Raw genomic sequence first — 21,264 nt, forward strand, 5'->3', positions numbered from 1 at the left:
GGCTTTGGCGCTGTTTGACTGTTTATCATTAAACCATTCACTCAGCCAGCCCTGTACGGGAAGATTCAGCCTGCAGACATCAAAAGTAAAAATGTAATTTGTCTTTCTTAAAGGAAGCTTTGATATACCTTAAAATGCCATATTTTCGGAGGTGGTTTATTATCCAGCCTTTTATCCCTTCCTGGGGGGCTTTTCAAGACTTAATAAATCCATGAGTTCCCATTGACCAAGCACAGCAGGTGCACATCTCGGAGCATCTCACTGGTGCATAGTGTGGCTCTGGCAATCTACGGCTGCAGCACCGTGCCCAGGGTCTCACTGGAAAGCCTTCTCATGTGGCTGTAAGGCTAAGAAGCTCACATCATAGAAACGTCTGCAAAATTTTCAACCAGCCTGGTTCTCAATGATTCAGTGAAACTGCTTATACCCACCAAGGACTTGGCTCAGTGTCATTAGATTTCAAAAACTAAATTGAAATATATAAAAAGCTTTCTTGGTTTTCTGCCCATCCTTGTTATATAGCCTCCATTACCACAGTATTGAAGTGCTTCATGATTTTTAACATACTTATGCTCACAGTGCCTCACTGGGATGGAGAAGTGATGTTTTCTTTCTTTTACAGGTTGGAATCCAAAAGGACCAGGCTCCAAAAATAAGACTCTCAAACTCATGCCTTTAAGTGCTCCTGAAAACCCACCGAGTCCCTAGTCAAAAGTTTAATTGTCTTGATGCTTGGTGCTATCATCTTCCTTTCTGGGTACTTTCTGGATACTAGACTGCAGGAAAACTCACCCACCAGAAGATCAGGGCTTAGGATAAGAAAGAAATCAGATGCTCTGAAGTTATGAAAGCAAGTCAAATCACACAATCCTGTTTAGGGCAATCTGGCACATCCACACTATTTCTCCTCACAAATAGGCCTCTTTGGACCATGTGGTAATCTGTTGATTTTTTCCCTGGGCATGATCAACACCCAGGCCAGCATGTGTCCATTGGAATATTTTAATCCTGCCTTACTTTCTCAGACACTTAGTGGGCAAAAGTAGCAGAAAGTTATAGATGAAAGGGATATTATGTGGTTGTGTGACTGTCACATAATGGAACACTCTCTCTGAGTAATTGCGTAAAGAGCAATTTTGTGGGTTTTATTGAATAACTCAAGATAATTTAAGCCTTCATAAAAGGATAATGAAAATAAAAAAATAACTCTTTTACAGGAAGCTGTCTCCTCATATACAGAATGCTAGAGGCACAACATTTATGAATGTATTTTAATTTTAACATTTTTCGGAAAACTTTGCTACATTTTAAATGGAGGAAATTTTGTTCAACCTACCCAATTATTCATACCACAGCCCCAAGTTCTGAATGCTGTGCATATACAATGCACAGCTGAATTCAGTATACGCATGATATACATGCATAAAGGAAAGGAAACTCCCTGTTCCAAAAAATATTTCCAACCACTTAAGGGAAGGGCATCAGAGAAACTTCTTTGTTCACCAGGTTTGTCTCCTTACTACCTTACCTACACCTGCATCACCTTCCTCCACTCATATACTTAGCAATTTAAAAATCTGATTCTTGCCCCATACGCTCCTAGTAGAGGGCTGTTGCAGAGCCACTCCAGGATCTCATCAATATCATCTAAAGACTCAAAATGCAGAAGTTACATACAGTTACTTCTCCTTTTTGGAAGGGGACAAATAGCATCAAGAGATCCAGTAATTTACCCTGATCTACCGAGAATCTCTGTGGCAGAGCTGGAGAGTTGGTGTTGGGTCTCCTGCCTCCCAGTCCTCACTTAGCCAAGCAACAACAAGAGTTGTTAAATGTGCCACTGAAGAAGAAAGCACTGAAAACATACCCACAGCCACAGCGTTCAGATTTAGGGACTGGTCCTCAGGTTTGTTTTAGTTCTGTTGGGCTTCCCTAAGAAAACACCAACACCACATCTTTCTCAAGGTGAGGGTTTGGTCAGCAGTACTATCGTTACTCTTGTTCGGGAAAAACAAAAAGCAAACAATGACGAGCATAATTCCGTCCAGTTCTTGCAAATGCCATGCTCGGTGGCAGGGAGCCAGCCTCTGATCTCATGTACACCAGGACAAAGCCATGGCAACAGCACTGCTGAAGCACGAGAGCATCTCCTGCTGCAGCAGTCGCGCATCCTCCCTTGACAGCAGCTTGAAGCAAGACACAGCCATGGTCAGTAAGAGCGAAAGATCTAGATTGCTGTTTGGGACCACCAGCAAGGTGCAGAATCCTGCACGATTCGGCTTGGGCAGCGGCTGGTGCCCGCTGGGAGGTGGTGTGGGGAGCGTGGCAGTGCTGAGTCAGGCCAAGGGGAGTGACGCAGCCAGCAGCGTCAGCACAGGACGAAGTTTCTTCTCTCCATGCAGCCCTTGTGCTTGTTTTTCATCCTGCAGAGCAGGGCCCCTTTGCACCTTTTCAGACAGCAGCTGAACTGTCTGTAACAGCAGAGTTTCGAAACGCTGTTCTTTCCTGATCTTTCTCTTGTCGCAGATGCTCTGTTCAGTGCCAATGACGCAAGACGCTGTGTGCTGTTGGCAGCAGCTTGAAGTGCAGCAGAGCCATAAAGAAGGCTAAGTGTGATGCAGCAGCAGGTTTGGGAGGGCAGGACAGCCTGGCTGCCACCTTTGTGCAGCAAATGGCCACACACTGGTTCCCCACGCCACCCCAAGCCAAACGGTGACCTGCTGTTTTCTCTCAGTCTGAGGTGGGAGGACAGGGCTGGCCATAAAGTATAGGTAACCATTACACAGGCGTCTCTAACAGATCAAGTCATCACTTTTCATGCTTCATACTTTCAAGAAATCAAGCCTGTGTATCACTGCAATAATAGAGAGCATGAACACTTCCGAGAGACACAGATACTGCCATTAACTTGTCCCTCCCTGCCCCTCACTGTGCCCTGTGGCCCACCAGCAGTCACTGAACGATGGGATTACCTTTCTGACCCAGCTCTTTGCTTCTGACACCTTGCTCATCCCCGTGGTTTAAAACATGGAGCTCATAGCCATCTGGGTCCATCTGCTCAATTCCAATAGTCTTCCAGGCTTGTGACGGTGATATCTTCGAGTAGTCTCATTGCACATGTGTTTCCACCTACACAAATAAGGGATACCGTATTTGCAAATACAGTAAGAACAGGGCAGTTTTATAAGAAACAAGAAAATCAGGAACCGAAGAGGGTATTTGTCTCACAAACAGGACTGTAAATCATGGGCTACCAAAATAGTTGAAACATCTTACAGTCCCATGTTAAATTACCTAGCTAGCGTTATTTCATGACTCATTTCACTTGTCAGGTCTGGACAAATAATCTTTAATTCTTAACAGTAAAGCTTAGGTCAGAGACCGAAGAGCAGAGGACTACAAGAAAATAGTCTCAGATTCAAGACCTAACAGCATTTAGGTTACAGATACCAAATCTCTGGGTTTACCTGAGACACTCAAGATTTGTAGGCGCATGCCACAATTCTGATGGTACTGGCATGGTATTTTGCACCAGATTTTAGAGGCGGTGCAAGGAATGAGAAATTTGTCTGCAGAATTTCATCCAGAACAAAGGAAAGAGCAAAACCAGTCTCTCCATTCAAGCCATGGCCCTATCCTGTACTCATTCCCTCTGCCACCACAGAGACCTCACTGTCACAGCACACTGCAGGGCTTCCAGGGAATGTTCTCTTGGTTCCTGTGCTGCCCCTGTGCAGGCTACGTGACCTGACACAGGGAGCATACTCATGCCTGGTCAATCAAAGGAGGGAAGAGAGAGTGTGCCGGGCATGTTGCATCCTCTTTTCTTTAGTTAACATCTGCTCTCCTTAATTTAGGTAGATTTGCAAGCATGCTTTCAGTGGGGGTCACAGCTGCCCACCAACATGTTGTTGGGATCCAAAGAGATACTGGTGAGTTTGCATAGATTATAGCATTTCTCATAGAAGAGACACAAATACTTGACATTTTAATGGTATAATTAGCACTCATTAAAATATCTTCATTCTAAAAGCAATTGTAAGAAAGAGAAATACAGACTGGGAGCTTATAAAATTTTATCTGTTTTCTCATCTCTTTTGAGAAAAATATGCCTCAAGTCATTATGCAATGGTATAGTAAATGTTGGAAAAAACCTTGTGGGTTGATTACCAGAACAGCTTTACTCCAGCCTCATTAGAAATCTAAACAACTTTCAGTTGCTCTTCTGAACAGTAAGGCTGAAGTGCAACACCAGAGTTAAAAAGTCTTTGGCTAATTAATGAATTAGCTGATTGCATTGGTTGCCATAACCAAGCATTTCAGCACAAAGCAGCAGCATTCAGTTATAAATAGAGTCCAGCAGGGTATGGCATGTGCACATTTGCATAAAGGATCTGAAAGGCTGATGAGTAGTAACTGGCACTGGAATTTGCTCGGGTTCGTTAAGAGCAAACTTTTGTGCAAATTTAGGGTAGAATATTGAAAAAAACACCATGCGGACTCATATTAATTTGAGGGCTAAGTTAACCACAAAGAGCACAACCAAGAGTCAAAACGCAAATCCAAATTCACTTCCCAGCAAAGCAGCATTGTTTCATTACACTAGATTTTCAAGATATGAAAGGAGTCAAAAATATTTTCACAGAACTTCATCCATATCAAAGGAAAGAGCTGCCAATGGTTGATTGCATGCCGCACGGTGTACAGACAGCATGGGCACCACCATGTCATCCATCACACATCAATCTTTACTCAGACCAGAGAAGAGCAGCCTGCCCAACAGCCACACCGTGCAGCCCTTCCTCGAGCACGAGGCAGGGCTGTCACCCACCAAACACAACAAGAAGCCACCTGATTAAATGACAGGTTAGTTCCTCTGCCTGTATGAATGGGAGCTTTGTGCATGGACAGCACTGCAACAGCATCGAGCTTGAATGTGTTTTAGGCTGGAGGTGGGAAACAGAGCCCAGCACAGGAATGGAAATGGCAGTATTTTTTGGACCCGTGAGAACTCTATTGTGTTGGCCTGATAAGGGATGATTTCTGTGTTGCTAAAGGTCTTAATCTGAGACCTGCTGCAGTTAAAGAAATTTGTCTCTCTGGTTTCAGTAGATGCTGCAACAAACATCAAGTAAGGATTTAATTAACATTAAGAATCGAAAACAATTGCATTAAGAACACCCTTCTGTTGAGTAGACTTCATCTCTGTGCAATTCAGCATTTCAGTGAGCAACCTTTGGAGGGCAGAGGACGTGTGTCGTAACAAACGAAGTCCATCAGAGGGACTGGGACACCTCACTGTGTCTCTGCCAGGTTATGCTGGGGCAGTGCTCCAAGGGCTGTTGTCACAGTAGGAAAAACACCTAGAGGGGCTCTCAGCACCCACCTCAGAAGCAGAAGGACTACTATGGACACATCACAGACATGCTTTGCTAGCTCCTGTTCTTGTCCAGGATAATTTCAGAATTATTGCCAGTCAGTAAATCTCACATGAAGAACCAAGTAACCTTGACATGGCTCCAGCACCCACCCATTCAATGCAGACCAGTAGTACAACAGAAAGGATGTAGCCAGGGAGATCCACGCTCATGACATAAATTATTTCGTTGGCATTTTTCCCCCATATAGTAGAGCTATGCTTCCTTTTCCCTTCTAGTATCAGTGTAGACACACAAAGTTCAACACCAAGCACCTTATTTCCTCTGCAGTTGTAACTTGCTTACATGCATTTCCTACTGGCTTCTGGAGACAGTTACCTGCACAGCATCCCCACGCCTTCAGTTCACCAATGCAATATCTTACACACAGCCTGCACAGGTCAGTCAGGCCTGCCAGCTTTTCTAGGTAGCCTAAAAGTTAGGTACTCCATGTTCAGTATTGCAACGTACACATTCCCTTAGGCCCATAATCTTAATCATCCTTCTAATATTGGGCTGCTGATGTGGGATTTAGGTTTCTTTGTTTATCCCTTTTGTTCTTATTTCTGCTCTTTGGAGTGGGTAAGTGCTTTTGGATTGATCCAACTCACTCTGCTTTTTCTTTGCAGCCTGATGCCTGTCTTTATTCTGTGCATCTCTCTTAATAGAGGAATAGATCATAGCCTTGCCTGTTTTTGGCACAGCAGTTAGGTAAACACAGAAAATAGAAATGAGCTATTCACCTGAAATGGCATATTTCTCCTTTCTCCCCATCATAAACATGCATTTTCCCCATGACAGCATGTGTTTAACTTACAGGTCAGCCTTTGGTCCAGACCTATGAGCTCCTGAGGACTAACGCATTTGCTTCTCGTCCCAGGTACAGACCGATGTAGTAAGCAAAGCACAGGTCCACACTACTTGCCATTTGCATCTTTAAGTTAAGCTACATAGATAACCTTGAGGAGAACAAAACAAAACAAAAGAACCAAACAAAACAAGACCAACCAAACAAAACCAAACACCAGAATGGCAGAACAGTAAGTAAAGGAATTAATAAATCACTCTGTGGTGGCACAGAATCCACAGGAAGGGAAGGAAACACTTGGGAAACCATTTTGATAGTTAGGAAATAGTCTTTGATCCTACTGGGAAGCCTAAAAGATCAGCTGCAGATTACAGTTAAGGATGTCATAATGGAGATGAGCCAATATACAGCAAGTTGTGAGGGTATTATGCTAAAGCAGTAGACAGTTCTTTCAGTAGTGTATAAAGGACATTTGTGGGAAGGGTTATGAGGAGATATTTCTTAATCTTCTTAGATTAGAATGTACAGTTCAAGGCATTTAGAAAAACAAAAACAAAAACAAAAACAAAGAAATAACAATGGTTATTTTTAACTACTTGCTGTGTTTACAAGCTTTTAACTGCTTTATAGAGACCACTTTAAAAAAGTGCTTTGGCTGCTGGACTGGAAAAGATCACTTTAACTATTACCTCTTTGCCAACTAAAGCTTAGCCTTCAAGAGGATAGTGCCCAACCTATTCTACCTCGCCAAATCACCCAAAGTGGGTGATCAGCTCAGGCTATCATGAATTATTGCCAAGATTTCCCAGGCTGAAGAACTTGCTTGGCAAGAGGAAACACATCATGAATTTCCTTTCCTATGGGATGTGAGACAGCCCTGCAAAAGACTTTGACAGCATTCCCTAAGAAGGGGTTCTTAGAAATTATACTGAGTTGAACATAGCATCTTCATGGAGGGCTGGTGGCACACAGCATGCCTACCGTAATATCCTTCCTTAGATAGCAAAACCACAGCCTTGCTCTGGAATGAAGTTAGCCAGAAAATAAAAATTTCATTGCTACCAGAAGATGTACATTACGTTATTATTAACCTTTCTCTGAAAATACCTGGTCATCTCTCATATCTTAAACAATTCTGTAATTTGAAAGAAGTCCAAAAGTAGTTTAGGCAGTTAATTACCCACTTGAAGTGAAAGAGCAGAGTGTTCCTGTGTACTTTCCCATAGCTCTGAGGTGTTCAGTAACAAACTGTAATGGGAACTCATTGGCAGCTTTCTAAAAAAACCCCAATTCTTGAAAGAGCAAAGAGAAACTGTGAGCAAAAAAAGAAACACACAGGAAAAAAGAAGAGTACTCTGCTAAAATTCAGATATCTCACATAGTATTTGAATGTGTTTGGAGACGGTCATGTTTAGATGCACAGCTCATCAAACACAATTGTCTGACAATGCGTGGTTCTGCCATTGAAGGTCCCATTGTGGATCCCAAACGATGGCCCTTTTCCCATCATTTCATCTTGAGAAACAAAACCAAAAATCGTTGTGTGCTTTAGGGAGCTATTTTGTTAAGCATACTTTGAAGCAAATCAAAAAATGCTGACTTGCTCTGATTTAATTTGGAGAACTGGCAATAACTGTTTCTGCAAATATGTAGTGGAGAAATACAGTGCACCTTTTTGATTCACAAGAAAACAAGGAAAGGTGGTCCCAAACCTGAATGTTCTTGGCCAGCTCCAGATGTGAATATAACTAGAATTCAAACATATTTTTAAAGTGGGATTCTTGCTTAAACTCACTGGAAAAATAAGTGCAAGGCAAGAAGGTTCAGAGAAAGGCAAACTTCTTAAAATTCTCTAGACATGCAAGGTGTCTAAGTCAACATCTTAACTTATTCAGCAGGGCAAAGATGTCATGCAACAAATAGGAACCGTATATAACACACTCCCATTTTTCTACAACACAGGTATTCTCCATAACCCTTTAAGTACCTGAGAAGTCAAAATGGCAGATAAGTTTTGCTCTTAGGTACCAAATCCCTATCAAAGCAAGAGTGTTAAACACCACAACAATACAGCTGTGGTCCACTGTTAAAGCTCTTAATATAAGGAAACAGAATATAAATTGTGTCAGGATTTTAGGCTTTCCACAGACCCATAAGTATGGATCCCTGACATTCATCACAATAGAAATGGTATAACTTTTTTTTTTTTTTTTTTTTTTTTTATTGTTGCTTGGTTGGGTTTTATTTGCACTGTTACAACATAACAATGTTGATATTTGCCCAGGTCTTAAGCTTCAAGGCAAGCTATCTTCAGAGAAGCAAGCTAATATTCCAGAAAAAATAGTGATTTATAATTTGAAATCCTGTTTTTCTTTCTCTGTCATTCGTTTTCTTTCCAATCATTTATCAGAAAAAATGCACTTTCCAAAGCATCAAATTAATATTAGGCCAACATCTTAACTGGCAAACATCAGTTAATTTCAATACATGCACAGAAATCTAGACCAGCTGGGAAACCAGTTCAATAATATGCTTCTATCCAACTTAGATGGATTAATGTACAATTTGACCTTAATATATATATATATATTCCTTCATATTACTGGAAATCTTGTGGCTCTGTACGAAAGAGAGTAAACAGCACAGGATTATTAAATTTATACCTTAAGGTGCAACTGTGAAGAATGGGTACTTAGCAACAAGAAACAGAGGAGCACAAGATGTTCCATCCTAGTGGCACATTTTGCAAGGAAATAGAAAAGCTCACACCAATCTGTAACGTCTAGGCCAATGAACTGATCTCTACGAACAGCCCCAAACTTGTAATCAATAGGGAAATGACCAGACTTAAAAGCCTGTGTCTGACGAATATAACTTAGCTGCCCAAATTCCTTGACATTTGTCTCCTTACCATCACCATCTTTTCCAATTGGATTTAAATGAGTAATCTCAGTTTTAAAAGGTTGGTTTGATATTTCTGTTGGTTATTAAAGTCGAGGAGTCAAGAGATGAAAACGTTAATTTCTGCCAGCAGATTGCCTGACATTTGAATAAGATTGAAAATTCCATCAATATGGCACATTTTTCTCAGCAAAAAAAGTTCACGTAACTTCTCAGGCATCAACCAGCAGAAGCCAACGCTGAAAGAAGAAGAAAAAATGACAGCCACCTGGATGCTCTGTATTGTGTCATCCATTCTATGTTCACACAAATGGGAGTTACGGATTATACATCAGGAGAACAATCCAGGGTCCCCTCCAATGCAAACTTCAGATCTGATTGGGGAAACTGTGGGAATCTGGAGGGGATGAACTCAGGGATGCAGCTAAAGGGCCAGTCAGGGAAATAAATCAGACATATAAATGAGAATAATCTCAAGATGAAGCTGATTACTCATTTTAGAAACTTAAGTGGAAAAAAGTGGAAAAAAGAAAACTTGAAATTACTCCAGAGTTACATAGATATATGAAAAGTTGAGGACTACTGCACTTTTTGCTTCAAGACTATTTTTCCTTTCCAAGATACCCTAAGGAATGTAGATGATATTGAAAAAATATCCAGCTAACACCTGCATCGCCAGCACATTAAACAGAGAAAAGAAAAAAAGTAGAAAAGAAGAAAAATTTTAAACTGATGATTAATTACCAGATATTATTCCCTTCAGCATACCAACTGCACAGTTTCTGCTGTTCAGAAAGATTTGTGAATTCTTTCTCCAATTGATTAACTTGTGATTAAATTTTTGACTATAACTTATGGAAAGTATGTTAGCCTGTAGGTCTTTGGGGAATGAAACATGGGACACACTTCACTGTCCTGCTTCTGATGTTCAGCACTATCATGTGCCCCTGAGGACGGTGTATCATCTCCCCATGGGCAACTCAAGAAGACAAAGGCCTGCTGGCTTGCCCAAAAAGCCCCTCTGTAACGTCCATCAGTTAGCGGATGGTTTTGCTGAAAAGTGCCATCCTCTCACGTGCTCTCCAAACAGTTGTTTTGCAAAGTGCTATTGAAGACAGAAATTCTGGGTCCCCTTTGTTTTTTGACCTTCCTCTGGAACTTCATACAAATTTAAAGGAATTGAAGTAGAGCCACAAAAGCCTGCACCACTCTTCTAAAGACCACTGGTCAGCTCTGACCATATATACATATACACATGCACACATATATATATATATATATGTATATATTCATTTTACACATACGTAAAGTTAAATTCTAGGGAAAGGAAGCCCTCATTTTATATGCATATTCAAACTCAGTTAATGCTGTGGAATAATACTGTCTGTAGCTGAGGTTTCTGTGCTGATAGTGCTGAACATGAGAAGCAGGAGTTTTATATATATATATATATATATATATATATATATATATATATAATTTAACTAAGAGAAGAATTTGATTAAGTTTCAACCAAAATACAACAAACAGAATAATCACAAACAAGACCTAAATGGTGTTGCATCAACTTGTCTTCTAAATATACTAACACCTTCAAGAAAGCTTCTAAAAAATTTTCAGAAAGTGTAAAAAAGTTTATTTGAATTAAGAAACAACCAGCTGTTTTCTAATCATTGAATTTAAAATCTCTACATTGGTCCATTTCCATGTCTTTGTTGCAGTCATGGGATTTATGAGCTCCCTCTCGTGGCTATGTTAACAAATAGGGACTGTTTTTTTCCAGCCCAGCAGTTGCTGTAGATTAATGGGTGACACCAAAGGGCAGTTTGTCATTTTCTGAAGCAGGAATTGATTTTAATCTCCTCAGCAGCTAGATGAGTCACCAGAGCTCCTGCTGAATCACCTGTCACAACCTCTGGTAGATGTTTCTTTGCTGCCTCAGGATGTGTAGGAAGACTGGCAGTATCCATACGCAGTGCCAGAAGGAGGCAGGGTGAGTTGGTGCTGGTGGGATCCTGCACCTCCAGCTATATCTCAAGGCTGGTCCTGTGAAGTTGTGCAGCATGCCACCAGCCTACGGCAGAGGTGATGCTCCTACACACCATGGAGCACATCTCAGGCAGGAACTTCTGGGTCCCAGCAGCCCCAGGGGAGCACTTCTCCCTCTGTGGGTCCTGCCACTGCTTCGTTTCCAGAAGGGAATCCAGGCTGGTTTGCTCCCACCGGTGCCTGTCCTCCCGCAGGAGCCAACACCTCTGCCAGCGTCAGTCCAGGGATCAATTAATGAGCAGGAGAAGAAGCATCCAGAAGAAACATCCACACCCTCATGTAGGATGAGCTACGGGGAGAGCACAGACTGAGAGAACAGCAGAGAGATTTGCAAAGCAAATTAAACGTTTCTGAAACCAGGGATTTCAGAGTTTGGAGGCTGAGTTGAAAACTGCATTTTTAAAAATAAAAGGTCATATTGTGCAAGCGTATCATATGAGTTCTGGCAATAGCTGTTTTTTACGCTGACAGAAGACGATTTACAAACTTATGGTACCAATTTGAAGACAGCCATTAAAGGCATGACTAAGATTTCCCATCTATTTTTAACACAAGCAAAATGGAAAGAGCAAAAATGCTGTTTCTTTCATCCTAGATTCATCTTTCCCTCAAACCAAACGCACTGTCTCCAGAGACCATTTGTCATCTTGCCATTAAAAGTTGGTCTGGAGGCTTAGCAAGTTAACCCTAGACAAATTTGGTTTTGTACACATGGCAACAAATGAGCAAATCCTGCATATCTGCTAATTTTGGAAACCTACTTACTGAAACGTATTGGAGGCTCCACACCATAAGAATAACCATACAGTCCTGCAGCCTTCAGAGTAACAGATCCCCTATTACTCATTTTAAACCCAGGAAGTTTGCTGAAGAAAAGTTCACTTATTAAAAATAATTAATTAAAATTCATCAGTAGCACTTTTTCTTGCAGAACAATACTACCCACTAACAAGACTATCAATATTGTGTGAAGTTTCCGACCAGAGGTCCCAGAAAGAAGCATTTAGTTCGTGCAAAAATTAATTTCAAACCATTTGTATATGCTCATTTGCTACAATGACATATGCGAAGATGATGCTTAAAATGCACAAATGGCTAAAAGTCTCTTGTTGCACCAGTTGCTACCTGGCTGCAGTGCAGACCTGCTTTCTCTAAGCACGCTTACCTGATTGTGCAAATACTCATTGTAATGATTAGACCTCAGGCTTATTTTTAAATACAGTACACCTCCCCGCCCCCTCCTTCCTCAGGACTTTTAAGGCTTTCTCTCATCGCAGTCATCAGACTTTGGATCCAAGCTCCAAGACACAAATCCTTAGTCACAAGACGTGTTGTCAGCCAGGGGAGTTAAATACTTCAGCGGTAAAGAGCAAGCGACAACAAAGCTGCCTCGAAAGGCCCCTCAACCCATCAAGCTGCTGTACAAACTGCAGCGCAAGCTCAGTTCTTCCTGCAAGCAATTATTTCACATTAAGCAGCATTTTCCTTTTTCAGAGGTCTCAAAGGAAAACAAAGCAACCCAAACTGACAGCCCAGAAGAAAGCCAAGGGCTCCAAAAGGCAGACTTCAGATGGAAGGAGAACAACATTATGTCAAGTGCTCCATGGCCACGAGGAGCTGCTGCCTGCAAGAATGACCACAGCACCAGTCTGATCTGTGGGCGACCTCATATTGCCTGTTTTCTGGTGTTTATGGTGGCATTTCACTGCTGTGCTGTTGCACTCAGCTCCCCATGGTTGGGGACTGCAGAACGTTTTCCACAGCTGTGTTGTTCCTGCCTAGGGCACACCTGGTGATGCAAATAGAAATTAAAGGTTTCTCCCTTCGCTTCCCACCCTCACCCCCCTATAGGTTAGGGGCTGGGAGGGAAAATGAATTTTAGAGGTCACTCCCACCGTCAGATCCTAACACACGTAATTCTGCAAATAGTTTAATTTTGAGCTGAAAACACAAGCAGCAGAGAAGAGTTTAATTTCGAGAAAATTTTAAGTGAAAAGCAGATCCAAAATGACATCTCAAAAGTACCCATTTCACCAGACTGCTTGTCTAACCCAATCCTGTGCTGGGAACACTGCAGAACAGGCTCGGAGCAACGCGATCGCAGTGATAGCTAGCATTGCACTGTGAATTATGAACTGCAGATGCAGAGTTTGGATAAGACTTTCAAATGCTGAAAGGCTACACTTGGAATCTGATTTTCCAGAAATCTAACTGTTTTGGCACATTTTAACTCTGCATATGTAGATTCATTTTTTTTTTTTCTTCACATCAAGGCAGAAGGAACTAGGCAGACTAAGAATACACACATTGTAGAGATAATGCCTTTGGGGAAAAACAATACTTTGTAGCTAATTTACTTAGGAAAGTAAGTGATATTCGTATCCTTGATTAGCTAGCATGATATTTAAAGATGCTGCAAATCCTAATTACATTACATGCTATGAAGCAGATATAAGACAAAAACCTGTTTAATAGTTAAGCCTGTTGCTATAACAACCACATTTCAAGGACATGGATATACAACACACACACAACAACATCCGCATTAACAAAATGTCTCATTACAATTGAACTTTACCTGGCAAAAGAACCAATTAAATTTGTTCAAAAGAAAAAAAAAAAAAAGGAGGGGGGGGGAGCAGGGGGGTCTTTTGTTACTGTCAAGAGAGTCTGGTCTTTAAACTCCAAGTCTCTCCAAGAGAAATTTGCTATTTAATTTTGAATTTGTCTCTAAATGTTTCACCTCCAAAGAAAGGAATACAACCTCAGTATTCCCACCTCAGTCAAGCAGACATTTAGGCATCTGGCTGTTTCCACTTAACTGGGTGGTAACATTGCTTTTGATGCACATTGTGCCATGCTCAAAATATATGCATTCTTCCAACCTTTGTCCACAAAACTGAGAAGGAAGAACAGAAATGAATGCTTAACATAACATAGCAAGTCAGGCAAGGAATTGGTAGATTATTTATATATTTATTAACAAATCAAGTAGTCATTTGGCACACCTTTTTCCATCTTAGATATTTTTTAGCTGCCCACAACAGAAGGATAGAAGGTATAGAATAATACAATTAAAAAGGGGGAGAGAGAGAATAAAAACTCCTATAAGTCAAGCTGAGACCAGCAGAGCTGAGTTTTCAGGGGAGTTCAAGAACGGTAGACGGTTTGTGATGCTCTCAGTAAGTATGAAGAATTTTTACAGACTAAGGAAGTTGCTCTACTTGAAAGCAAGAACGCACAAAGGACTGGTACACAGTAAAAGCCACTGATTGGGGTGCTAAGATTGTTACCTCAAAATGGAGAGTAAGGAGAATAAAAACTTTTGCATAATACTTTCAGCCATTTTCCTGCTCTAAAGAGCGACACTACAAAGGACAGTGTTTATTTTCCACTACACAGTGATTATTTCCATCACATGAGGAGACTTCAGTTCAGCCTTCAAATATCCCACAGCTAGAAAGACCAAAAGCTATTTGGACCTAGTTTAGGAAATAATGATCTTTGGCATAAGTATTCACAAAGAAAGTTCCAAATGCATAATAATATTGCTTAGGGTGGTCGATAATCATATTAATTCGTATAAAGGGATGAATATATAGCTTCCTCCTAGTTAAATCTGTTCTTCGCATTGCCAGTCATGAAAAACACCAGTGGAGAGATGAGTGCATGTACACCTCTGATTTACAAATGACTTGACATTTCTGTACGCTATTTCTCTGATCAGCGCACCTCAAACAATACGGCTCCAACAATAAACACAAATGACTTTGACTCACTCCATTCCCTCCTCCTCCTCAGTTTCTTGGATTTCAATATTTACATATTCTAGGAAGACAGCCTTCAGAAGCAAGATTAAATTCAGAACAAGTTTCACAAAGCTTTCCAGAACAGCGACTTTGTTAATAATAAGCAGAAAACACAGGTTTCTCTACAGCTGTCTTTTACCTTCCTCTTGAAAATAGCTGCTGTGGCACTGAATTTATGTTATTGTTTTCATTTGACTGCACATCCTTTAAAGAAAGAAGAGCACTGGAAGCAGAAGTTGGTAACTTTTACATTGTTCAAGGTTTCTGGTTTGAACACACACCATATAAGCAGTAAGGCAGTCTGCCAAAGACAGACCACAGAAAGAGGTTTAACAATAAAAATTACTTTTTTTTTTTTTTTTTTGAGTGTAAACACAAACTCTGATGTCTGTTAGACTAAAATTGTTTACAGCAGAAGGCAGTAAGAATATTATGCCATCAATAATGAAAAAATGCAAGTTGCAGGCCTCCTGCTTAAACATAACCAGCCCCATCCCTATGACGTGCTTTTTGGCTGGATGAATTTGCAATCAGCCTCTAATACCCATTTTTAACTTCAGAGGCTTTCGGGCCCTTTAAGCAATCTGCTTATCAATTACCAGACATACTCGACTCTTCCAATTTGGAGGACTAACAGGAGGAGCGGGGAAGGTTAACTGTATGACAAAATGTGTTACTGCAGCGGTCAGAGTCAGGCTGAACTCCTAACCAGCCCACGTGAAAGGGGGGTTTGCCCCCTGATTTCAAAGGAGATGAGATTCCACCCACTGACCTGATGTGTTAACTCACAGGCATAATGTGGAAGTAGAAGAAGCTGGTAATGTGTAGAAGAAGTGATGCTAATGACAGTAAACAGAAGCCCTAAACTCTCAGCTGTTTACTCAAAAATACGTTAAAAAAGTGAGATGAAGATCAGGAAATCTAAATCTATGGTCTTTATTTACAGGATCCAATGCAACCAAGTTAAAACTTGTGCACTCTGCTTGATTTCTATCATCTAAAGCTCACAAAAACCTAAACTAAACATATAAATCAGGTTACTAATTAGCTTCTGTCTAATTACAGGAAAAGACTGACAAAAAGGGAAGAAATTGCCTCATCATTTCACTGATATTAACAGGCAACACACTCACACCTGTATCTAGGTTACAGCAATCATCTTCTATACCACACTCTTTTCTTCTTAACAAGAAAGGTGTATGAGAAACAGTAATCTTTTATTTAAACCAGGTGATATATCTGAAAAAAAAAAAAAAAGCTATCAGGAATATCATCTCTAGTTCAGTTATTTTGTAGCCTCAAGCGTCTTGAGACCAGTGAAGAGCTTCAGAAGAGCAATCATGCTTGCACTGCAGTTTCTCTACAAGAAAAGCTTAGACCCAGCCGAGACACACACCAGAGCACAGAAGCCTTCAGGTCCCTGCCAGACCCTGCATGAGCAGGGTCCCAGCTGGAGGGCAAGTGGTGAAGCTTCCTCAGTATTATCGTGATGTGTGCTAGACACGTTATTCCACTTGCTTCCCTTTTGGAGTGCTGTATTGATTACCCTGGTGTTCATTTTCCTATTGCTAGTCTCCTTTAGTCCCCAGTGCAATTTTAAAATTACAGGCAACTGTGAGAACAGTGTGCACAAAGTGCTTGATGTTAAATATGTCATCTATCTTCACTAAAACCTTTTGGTTATTCAGTATAAAAACTGGCAAGAAGACAGGTAGCATCCTTGAGATATTTCAGCAAATTTTATCTATTATCAATTATTTATGCCCAATTTTGGTTACAGATGTGAGATTTTTGTTGTTGTTGTTGTTTTGATTTTTTTTTTTTTTCAACAGTTTCCAAACCAAGGCTTTCAGTACTGGATTCAATTACAGCTAAGTTATGAGATAAAGTTGGGATAAATGTTGCCTTCCTCAGACAGACTCTAGTGAGGCTGACCATCCACCTGCAAGGCATAAGGACAGGGCTGAGCTCCAGCCCAGCAATGCGATGCCAAGGGCTGCCTCAGGGCCTCCACCATACAGGATCACAATGATCCTTTCAGTTTGCCTGTACCATCAGCAACACCACTAAGTGGTTCTTGCTTCTCAATGAGAAGGCAAAATAAAGAGTTATTTCACAGAATCTTCTGAAATGTCCAGAAATCTTTCCTATCCCAACCAAAATGTCAATGCCTGGACTGGAAGAGAAGTACATACCCGAAGTACACAACCCACAGATCTTTAAATCCCTGTTTCTAACACAATGGCTCATGAAAGCCTAGCTCAGGCATGCCCTGCTCCCATTCTGCCCTGTGAAGATGGTTTCCTGAGCAGTCTTGCTCAAGGTGCTCGTGGAGGTAGAAGACTGTGTATCAAGAATGTGAAATGACCAAGCACATCGTAGGAGATCACAAAAGCTATCTCATGAAGGGCATGGACGTGAAGTCGTGAATTATGGCCTTCATAGTATGCTGCCCTAGCACAGAGCTGCAACCTTTCATATGGATTTCATATGGAACACATCCTTTCTGGAAGAAAGGCCCACAGGAAAATAGATCAAGCGCAGAATGTTCATTTACATACAGGGATCAGCATACAGAAGGTAATGCGTATATCCATGGCAGGTTAGCCCGGCTGAGGGAGCTCCAAGAGGTCAGCACAGCCATTCATGCTTCGCCCACCTGAAGGTCTGGCCCTCTCTTCCCTACAGCCACTAGAGGTCAACCCAAGCACACACTTCACAGCACCCCAGCTCCAGCTGGTGCAGGAGCACCAGGCCGTGACGGGTCCCACGCCTGGCACTTGTGGCCATGGGTTGATGAGCTGGGTTAGGGGCACTGCTGGCCCCCGGGAGAGGGTCCTGCACTCCTCGTGGAAAGCTGGAGGCATTGCCAGGGGCTGCGCAGCCCCAGCCCGGAGCAGCCCCACAGCCACCCTGGAGCCAAGTAGGCCTCATCCAGCCTGCAGAAAATCAGGGGACGCAGGCACCTGGAGAGCAAACAGGATGACACACAGAGCTCGTTAGTGGGTGAGGAATCATGATGCTCTTCTGAACTGTGGCTGATGATCTGCTCAGACTGAAATACAACCTCAGGAAATCCGTACCTGCTTTTATGCAGAACGCTTCATGTGTTATTCAGATTCTCCATGAATTCCAGAGACGGTAACCAGTTCTTATTTCAGTGCAGGCATGCTTTTATTATTATTATTATTATTTTTTTAATCTGCCCTTGGACCCTGTGTAACAATCCAGCAGTTCTGATTCCAAGAAATTAGTGGGTAGACAGGCTGGTTCAGTGGAAAACAGCTCTCCAAACATTCAATAGCCCCCAAGAAACAGATATTTTATGGCAAGCCTAACACAACTGAACACTGTTATGAACTGATGTCTGTCATATCCACAGTTTTACTGCTGCAACTTGATAATTTCCTCCCAATCTGAATGTTTATTTTTCATAGTGTGCTGCTGAAGTTACCCATTTCACCAGTCTTTTTCCAACACAAATGCACAATAACATCTGCCTAACCTTCTAGCACTATCAACAACCATTTCCAATGCCCCCAATTAATTTTGTCACCTTCCTGTATAGCCTTGAGCAATGCAGGAGGTGGAAGGTGCTGGTTCAGCCTCCACTGCTAGAAAAGAACAATTCCTCAACAGGTTTTTCTCGATAAATAGAGATTTAAAGTTAAGGTAACAGCAGATTCAAGTTGTTGCTGTCTTATGAAAACCTCTATACTAAATGCAAATATTATTATAAGCCTTAGTTTTCTCCTTACTGACGTGCCAGCATTATAAATGAACTATCAGAATTGTGACTGACTGTAGAACACAAACTGTGACATATGGTGATGGTAATAGCTTTTCAATTTCTTTTTACAACAGTAATTCCATTTTCTGCAAGTAATTATATGTATTTATTACACACTGCAAACTGCTTCATAGCTTTAATAACTTGCTATCTCACACTGCTTCCAGAAACCAGAATCCATATTCAATTTTCACGTCTGGAAATTTAGGACAGTAATTGCACTTAATTATTAGAAATTTTATAAGGTCCTTGGTATTCTGTGCCTATTTAGAAGAGATTGCAAATTTAAAATTATTCTCTTCATCAGTAAAACATATCCTCATCTTTTGACTTTTTCTTGTACTATTCTGCAGTTTTTGTTGTTGGAAAAAAAAAAAAAAAAAAAAAACAGAACAAACTAGGAATATGATTCTTAAGAGACCACAGCAGAAGTACACGTTGTTTTCTAGAAAATAACCTCCTACAGCTAAAGAAATGCTCAAGAAATAGGTATTAGTTTAGAAAGTCTTTAAAAGACTTTAGACTTTCTGAACTCTTTCCCAAATGCTAAGAACAGACCCAACAGACACCCCCACAACGTGCTTTTGGCGAGCGAATGTTGCCCACCCTTCCTGCTGAAGCTCGCCTGCTGTGCACCAAGGATGCAGAGGCTCCTGGGGCAGCGAGGTGGCCAACTATTTACTGCTGGCCAAATATTTATTGCTGGCCTCAGCAGCAACGAGGGAGTTCTGAGCTCCATCACTGCCCTCCTTCCTCAGCCTTCCCTAGAGGACAGAATCTAGAAGGGGATCCTGGGCTACGAACATGGACGGGACTTTTTCTCCCTGGTGGGATCTTCCTGCCCACCCAGTCTCCTGCTGCTGTCCCTCACTGGTACCCACAGTAGTTCCCCAGGTGACGCACTATGTCACTCACAGTCCCCAGATGCTTTCCTATCATTTCTCCCTGTTGAGAGACTCCCCGTTTCCAGTGCTGGGAAAGACGGTGAAAATAACAAATGCAACTTCAGCAAGAAGAGGCACAGGGCATGAAACGAGGAAGGCTGCTTCCTACATCAGGCCAGGGTTCTCATGTATTTCAGACATGACTTTAGTCACTCCAAAGTTTAAAAAAAAAAAAGAAAAAAAAGAGTTGGAAAAGCCTTCTCAGACCTCATGAATCATTCCCAACTAATGAGAGTAAGATGTGGTTCAGCTATCAAATAAACATGTGTTATCTGCACAGCCTTGGCGGACGTGACTGCATGGCTGCAGCTCATCAGCAGTACATCAGGCTTCCAGTGATTTGAATGAACAGGTAAAGATTAAGTTTCACTTTGCTTTTTTACTGTTGTGTGTACTGATTTATTTGGTAACTGAAAATCCTCAAGGAAGACAGTGCTAAATGCACTGGTGAGTTCCTATAAGGTTAAATTCATTCTTCTACCTGTAAGATTTTAGTAATTTACAGAAAGAAAACAGTGGCTTCACAAATCTCTCCAGGCCTCTTCCTACCCTAGGTTTTCAGTCATTAGGTTCTGAAGGTAGGATGAACTAGAATAACCAATTATAACACATCTGGGGAAAAAGGAAAAACAAGAAAACAAACAATGCTTTAAGTTTTTTGTTTGTTTGTTTTAAATTCTGCTGGCTCTTCACTTCTGTCTGCAGACAGATACCGAATGCTTGGAGAAATGCATTTTAAAAAGTTGTGGCTCTGAAAGACAGCAGTCATAGTTGTGTGTATGGATGGGAAGGTATATCAGAACGCTCACACAGTCCTGGCAAGCTGTATCATTGAAAAATGGGTCAAAGAGCTTCCACAAAGATACTCTAAAGCAGGCAAAATTCCCCCTGACGCCACAAAGACTGCTGCTTAGATAAAGGCTGATGTCTCAGATCATAGGAAGGGAAAGCACATTGGTGAGCAAATTTCATCACATCAGAGACAGTTCAAGCAGTCCATACCAGGAACATAACCATAGTGATAATAATTAAAAATATTAATCGGATGTGTGACTTTTGTTTGTTTATAATTTCAGCAAAACTCCATATTTCACAGCTTCATATAAAATAAGAGCTTTATGCATTTACACGTCTAACTTAGGAGCAGAGTTGGCACTTTCCTAAATAAATATATTTTTTTCCAACACACCTGTATTTAGAGAATATTAAAAAATAAAATAAAAAATGTGCATCACCTAAATGCAACTCACTTAGGTCTGTCGTTGTGGGTGGACCAAATCAGCCAGTCCAGTGACAGGCCTGTGACAACCAAACAAATGATGGTCATGGCCATTGTAATACGTTAAATATTACAGAGGGAAATTTTTCCCATCTTCTGAAATGTAAATACAACTTCTGTTCTACAGATGTGTGGAGATGTAACCAAGCAACACTTGGTAGTTCATAAGCAAATCCTAAAAACATCTTGAGGAGACTACTTTCCATTTTTAATCTGTCTGTGTAGAAATAAGGGTTCTCAGACAACTGGGGTTGATTTGTGATGGCG

At 41.2% G+C, this 21,264-nt stretch overlaps 1 long non-coding RNA gene across 1 annotated transcript in view; it reads right to left on the reverse strand.

Annotated features, from left to right (window-relative positions):
• Positions 1-748: 748 nt before the first annotated feature.
• LOC121075146 overlaps positions 749-21,264 on the reverse strand; it is a 39,150-nt gene continuing 18,634 nt past the window's right edge. The window contains exon 3 of the long non-coding RNA XR_005822749.1: positions 749-3,129. This is a non-coding gene — a long non-coding RNA (uncharacterized LOC121075146). The remainder of the gene's footprint in view (positions 3,130-21,264) is intronic.

This window comes from Cygnus olor, chromosome 9 (assembly GCF_009769625.2).
Source record: "Cygnus olor isolate bCygOlo1 chromosome 9, bCygOlo1.pri.v2, whole genome shotgun sequence".
NCBI classification, from domain to species: Eukaryota; Metazoa; Chordata; class Aves; order Anseriformes; family Anatidae; genus Cygnus; species Cygnus olor.